The sequence below is a fragment of the Arachis duranensis genome, unplaced genomic scaffold, assembly GCF_000817695.3.
Source record: "Arachis duranensis cultivar V14167 unplaced genomic scaffold, aradu.V14167.gnm2.J7QH unplaced_Scaffold_165934, whole genome shotgun sequence".
Lineage (NCBI taxonomy): Eukaryota > Viridiplantae > Streptophyta > Magnoliopsida > Fabales > Fabaceae > Arachis > Arachis duranensis.
Window position 1 is genome coordinate 3,756,793 of NW_026264258.1, and position 7,167 is coordinate 3,763,959.

Sequence of the window (7,167 nt, forward strand, 5' to 3'; positions counted from 1 at the left end):
AAATTCAAGATGAAGGATTTGAATGAAATAGATACAATATTAGGTATAAAGGTGCATAAGAATGAAGTTGGCTTTACTTTAAGTCAATCTCATTATATAAAAAAGATATTGAAAAAGTTTGATCATCTCACTATTAAAGAATCTAACACACCCTATAAATTAGAAGGAAACATGGGAAGCCCTATAGCACAATTAGAATATGCTAGTGCTATAGAAAGTTTAATGTATGTAATGCATTGTACTAGACCTGATATAGCATTTGCTGTGTGCAAATTATCAACGTTTACAAGAAAGCCTAGCAATCAACATTGAAAAGTTATAACAAGAGTTCTTGGTTATTTCAAGAAAACCATAAACTTGAGATTACATTATAGTGATTATCCCGCAGTTTTAGAAGGTTATTCCAACGCAAGTTGGATTACAAATCTTAGTGACAACAAATTCACTTCAGGATAGATTTTTACTATAGGTGGTGGAGCAATAAGTTGGGCCTCAAAGAAACAAACATGTATTACATATTCTACTATGCAGGAAAAGAAGCGGAATGGTTAAGAAACTTGTTATATGATATAAAGCTGTGGCCACATCAGACTACAGCCATTTCAATCTTCTGTGATAGTAAATCAACCATGTCTCAAGCATATAATAAAGTTTATAATGGAAAGTATAGACATATAAGTTTGAGACATGAATTTGTGAGGCAACTAATAGATGATTGTGTAATTACCATTACTTATGTAAGATCTCAAGGAAATTTAGCAGACCTTTTAACTAAAGGTTTGTCAAGGGATAAAATCAAAGAGACTACTGCTAAAATGGGATTAAAACCTATTATTGCTAAATGATGGGAAACCAACCTTATTCTAGTAGACCACTAGTTTCAAGGTTTAATGGGTAATAACAAGTTATTTAGCAATTGGAGCACTAAGGTATATGATTTAGTGCTATTTACAATAAATTAGGAGGGTGAGTTAAAACTCTTAATGGAATGATAATATTATTTATCAAAAGATTCCACCTATATGAATATAAGAGTGGTGCCGCTCTAATCGAGAATTTTAGAGGTTTTATTCTCGTAAATATTCATGAAACCAGGATGAGCACAAGGCCATATAAGTGCTTAAAATGATAAACTCTTGAACTTGGAGGGTATAAGTAATGTGTGTGATTTTTTATACTAGCAAATTGAGTATATGTTTAATCGATTAGACACCTATTATTTCATTAAAACTTTAAAATTTACACTAAAAGAATGTTTAATCTTAGTGACACATTCTTTATGCATATACTTGCATTGTATGACATTTAAATTTTGTAAATAGTGGGGGATTGAAGAGTATTTACAAATTTAATTAATTAATATTATTAATATTATTGATATTATTAATAATATTATTATTAATATTAATAAACGGTTATTAACCGTTTAGTACCATTTGGTTGAAGGGACACAACCTTTTAAGGATTGTGTATGTTCAAAACATTATGTCTATTGGCTAAAGGGACACAACTCTTTAAGAATTGTGCATGTTCAAAACATTGTATCTTGTAACACCCTACCATACAGAGTCTTATGCTTAAATCATAATTCAGAGATGGCAACGTATTACGACCTTAAAAATAAAAATTTAGTATGTATAATAGTATGAATGATTGATTATAACTAGGAGCCTTTGTAGAAAAAGGGGTAAACAAAAATCGAAATCCTAAAGCGCAACACTCCAATCGATAACGTAATGAACAAAGGATAAACCAACGCGAGATTATATATATACAAAGGAGTGTCAAAAATAGGAATATCAAGACTCAAAATCCGGCTGCGAAGATAACCGGTCCGAGCATAGCAATATATACATATGATAAAATAAGGAAAACCCTAAAGAAAACCCAAAGGGACACAAATACATAAAACCTATTCTCCAAAATCTCCCATAAGAGGAGTCATCTCAGTTTGTATTATTTAATGGAGATAAAAGTATCTAAGCAAAACATATAAACCAAAACATAGTCCCGAGAACAAAGGATCTTCGCAAATCCAGAAGTCTCCAGCAGGCCTCAGCGAGAAACCTCACGTCCTGCATCTGAAAACCACAAAATCCGCATGGGTGAGAACCAGAGGTCCCCAGCATGGTAACAGCTTCCACATATATAATACATAATAATAGAGGAAAGCCGAAGGCAATCCTAGAACTTCCTCCACATAATATCAAAGCTTATATACAAGCTAAACCATATGTGGCGACTGACTAAAGATTCTTCAGTCTAACTAATACTTCCCTTTCCAATTCCTTCACACCTCCCAACCACCAAGAGGAGTATAACGTAGCAAACACAGTTATATCAAATAAGAAATATACAAATAGGAACAGTCAACCCGACAAGTCCTGGTAGCTAACCATTGGACTGTCCCTCTGTCGCGCATCCCCAACTCGAGTTATACTCATCATAAACTTGATCATAATCATGATCCATATCCATCACCTTCACTGGTGAATATTTACGGGGGCGAGCTCATCCGGGCTTTCACAGTGCCCGGCCACCCTTACGACATAGGGTCAAAAGAGCTTCGAGTCTCAACTTGGAGCACGTGGTGGCTAGTCACTGCTTCCATCCAGGGAAACTCTCATCTCCAACAGTGGAAGTGCAACATTCACAATTTATTCAACAACATATATGCATTTATACTTAGCCATAATCATGGCTCCGCCATAACACGGCAATAATCTAGCCATCCGACTCACGGTTAAATCCATAACCAGCCAATTCATCAACAATTATGACCCTTCAGCCCATGACATAACAAGCACTTCCACCGCCATCCTCCGCCTCTCACATAATCATCTTTGATCCTCATTGATCATTCATTTTTCCCTTGCTTCACTCGCAAGTTACCACATCCCCTAGCTCCTTTTCTAATTGCTAGGCATATCATAATGATTTAAGAGATAAGTAGTGAGATCGGAGGCTTAGAAGTATGAGATTTGGCTTTTAAAACTGAAAAATTAACTTTGGGATGAAAACAGGGCCCCGCGTACGCGCACTCCACGTGCACGTGTGGATGGCCACAAAACTCATCGACGCGTATGCGTCATGCAGGCTAACGCGAGGATTGAAAAATAGCCAAGCAACGCGCACGTGTCAACCACGCATACGCGTGGGTGCTCTCGTGCCTCAGGCACAAAACTGGCACAGTTCTGGCACAACTCTCTGGAAAATGGCTGGGCATTGGGTGCAGCACATTCGGCATGCCCGCGCACATCACGCGCACGTGTGGATGGCGTTTTCGAGAAGAACGGCACGTACGCGCCAAGTGCACCTACGCACGGGGGGTCATGCTAAAAATTTTCTAAGTTAAAAACTGTAGAATTCACAGATTCAACCCCCAATCTTCCGATGGACATAACTTCCTCATTTTAAATCGTTTTTCACCCGTTCTTCGAACGGCATGGACATCCTGAATCCAATTTTATTTCTAAACAGATTTGGCACAAAACAGAGATCCGTAATACAAGTTATGTCCCGTCAAAGTATGCCCAAAAAACCATATTTTTCATACAAAACCACAAAGTACCATTTTCAAAACAAGTCATTTTTAACTCTTTTCAAAATCAATCAAAACATGCCAATTTCATCCATTTTCTTTGAAATCAATCAAAATATATCAAATTCAACATCAAGCCTCCTCAACTCACACATTGACACTTTGCCACAATTTACAAAATCACTATCCCATCATTTTAACCCACTTCCCCCAAGTGGCTCAAACTCAAACGCATTGACATATCATATACTCTTCCTCATGCCAATTTTCAACAACACCACTTCCAATAAATCATCATTGTACACAATTAATATCATACTCACCATCAACATGGTTCAGTCCACAATTCAACCATAACCAATCATCAAGCATATATCACAACATGCATATTTCTCATACATCATACCATCAAGGCATCAATAATCATCATCACATATATGACCACATCATATATTTCAATCATCCAACAACATCAACAATTCAACGCCTATCTTAGGGCCTCTAGCCTAAGTATTTCCTACCACATTATATATTAGATACGAGAAACCGAGACCACACCTTAGCCGATTTTCCAAGCTCAACCGGAGCACTTCCAAACCACTTTTCCTCAAGCTCTCAAGGCCTCAACACCTCCAAGAACAGATTTTTCACCACCAAACCTTTTTCAAGCTTTTTAATATCACCAATCAAGCTCCAATATTCACATATACAAAACCTAAGCCACAATCATCACACCCATACACAACATCTCAAAACCCAAACATCATAGAACCACAAATTACACTAGGGTTGAGAATCTTACCATACCCAAAGTCCAAGAAGACAAGATTAACCTTCTTCTTCAAGAGAGTTGGGTCCTATAACATCAAAGAGCCCAAAATCTCAACATTTTTGCTCATAAAACTCGAAAATAAGGCTGGAAATTCGAGGAGCAAAACATGGCTTACCTCAAGATTGATTGTATGGTTTTTGTAGAGCTCTCCGCGGTGAATGCGTGGCCGCAAACGGTGCGGCAATCGGAGCTCTAGATCAAAAGTTATGGTGGTTTGAAGATCAAGTGAGAGAAAGAACTTGAGAGAGTGTTCTTCTCTTCATGGCCTCCATTTCAGCGTGTTTAGTGTCTCAAATGAGGAGAGAGAGTGCTGAAAACTAGGGTTTTGGTTTAGTTATGTTGGGCTAAGGGCCCACTTTGGGTCCGGTTGGCCCGGTTTGGCCCGTTCGGTCCAATCTTGGTCCGAATTCTATAAAATTGGTACCAAAATTCTCGTCTCAATCTCCTTTATCACATTTAGCCATAAAAATCACATTTAAAACTTTCTAGAATAAATTCTCATTTACGGGTTAATTAGCCGTTAATTAACCGGGTTTTATATATCTATTGGCAATAGAAAAGATACAACCATTTATATACGTAACTAATCATAATTGCTACGTGCAATATGTATAATAAGTCCTTGTCCACCATTTAAAAAACACAAGTACTAAATGTACATTTTAATCAACTATTAAGAGATTTTCTTTGTTCAAAAGAGTTGAGAATTTTTTACTATTACTAATTAAAAAATTCTTAGATTCATTGTATCTTAAAAGAATATTGTCATTAATCTTATAACAACTAATTGTAAGAACAAATATCTCTCTAATAAAACTGCCTTAAAACTATTACACAAATATAAAATTTTGTCATTTTCTCGTACTAATATACCCAACACAATATACTATAGCATTTTCCTTATCATAATGGAAAACATTTGTTCTGCTGCCTTTACAAAAGATTGCATCCTCCCAGACGCGTTCCATCTGAAGAAGGAAATTCATGGCCATTTTCTGAGTTGTTGCCTTGTTGGTTTGAGTCAATGATTTAATGTAAAATTATTGTGGCGTCAAGAAAATTTAATAACTAAAGTATAGTGGTATAGTGGAAATTCATAGTCATTTTCTTTTAATATTACTACCATTATATTCTATATGTAAGTAATATTGTAATAAAAAAAATATATTAAAAAAATAGTGGTATAATTTTATTTTGGTTAACAAATATAAATGTAAGAAAAATATTTTAAAATAGAAAAAAATAAGAGAGATTTTGAGAAGAATTAAAGAAGAGAGATAATTTTATTGAAAAAAATTTTAAGAAGAAAAGATATAATTACTAATTTTTTGTTTGTCAATTACATTTTTATTAAAATTAGTAGTATCAAAAAATATTTCAAATTAAATATTATAAAAAAAATTAATAAGATTTGATTAATTTTTAAAATTTTAGGGATGAAAATGACTTACCTTTGAACTTTCAAGAACTATTTTGATTATAAATAATTTTTTTACATGTCAAGTGACACGTCACGTGATGTGTCACGTGTCACTAATCTAATATATCAACCAATCATCTTGTGACACGTGGTATTAACCCACCACATCATCATGCCACGTGGTACTTAACGTGACACATCATCATCCAACTAACGAAAAGACTAACGTGATCAAATTGTATATCTTTCGGAGATGATTTCGATTAATTTTGTCTTTCGAAAACCAAAATAAAAATCAAAATATCTTTCAGAAATAATTTTAGCTATTAACTCATAAGAATAAAGTAGACACAAATGATGATAATAATATTTGACAAATTCATAATAACATTATCTATCGATTCATCCATCTTAATAATACTAATGTCATACTAACTATATATACACCAAACTCAATTATTAAAATTAACTATAATATAAAATATATATTAAAAATAAATTAAATTATATATATTTATATATAAATATATAATAATTAATTTGGTGACTGATTTTTTACGTTACGTAATATTTTTATTAATTTTTAATTCAATTTGTTTTAAACTAAATCAATCAGTTTTAAATTCATCCTAAACCCTAAATATTAGAAAAGTAATATAGGAAAGAATGGAGTGTATATATGTTGACAAGTGAGTGAGGGTTGAGGAAGCATGTGGAAGGAACATGGTTTTTGGCCCACCAGGAACCTAAATAGGCATCATCATGGGGTTTGAAGTCTAAGCAAAAAATTAAGGTCTATTACAAGATGTATGGCTGTATGTTAATATTATAAAAAATTTATTAGAGTTCTTTTGAAGTATTTATTTTATAGAAATATTTGATAAATAAAAAATAATTTTTTTAAAATAAAATAAAAAATATTTGTTTCTCCAAACAAGATTTTTGAATTTTAATTTTTTGAATACGATTTTTTTAATTTTTTTGTGCATTTAGGGCAAGTTTGTTGCATCCCCAACAAACTCTATAATTTATATAGAGTTTGCCGCACCCCGGCAAACTTCAGGTTGAATTTCCAAAATAAAAGCATCATTGCTGGAGAACAGAACTTAAAACCACAATTTCATTCTCCACTTTCATTCTCATTCTTGGTATTTTTTTCCTATAATGTCAATGAATACATTGTTATCCATTCATTATAATGGTGAAATAGTGTATAATGAAGAAGACTCTATTGTTTTTAGGTTTGGACAACCAATAATTACATATATGACACCGAAAGTCAACAGTCTAACAGCGTTAAAGAATCTGATAATGCATTTCGTTGGACAGCAATAGATAAAAAGAGTGAAAAAATTTACTACAGATATCCGATTG

General features: G+C 33.5%; 1 long non-coding RNA gene across 1 annotated transcript; it reads right to left on the reverse strand.

Moving 5' to 3' along the window:
* Positions 1 to 1,764: 1,764 nt before the first annotated feature.
* On the reverse strand, positions 1,765 to 4,611 carry LOC127743863 (uncharacterized). The gene is made up of 3 exons (XR_008005180.1): positions 4,489 to 4,611; positions 4,344 to 4,398; positions 1,765 to 2,081 (listed from the first exon to the last, which is right to left on the reverse strand). It is a non-coding gene; the product is annotated as an uncharacterized LOC127743863 (long non-coding RNA).
* Between the last annotated feature and the right edge of the window lie 2,556 nt (positions 4,612 to 7,167).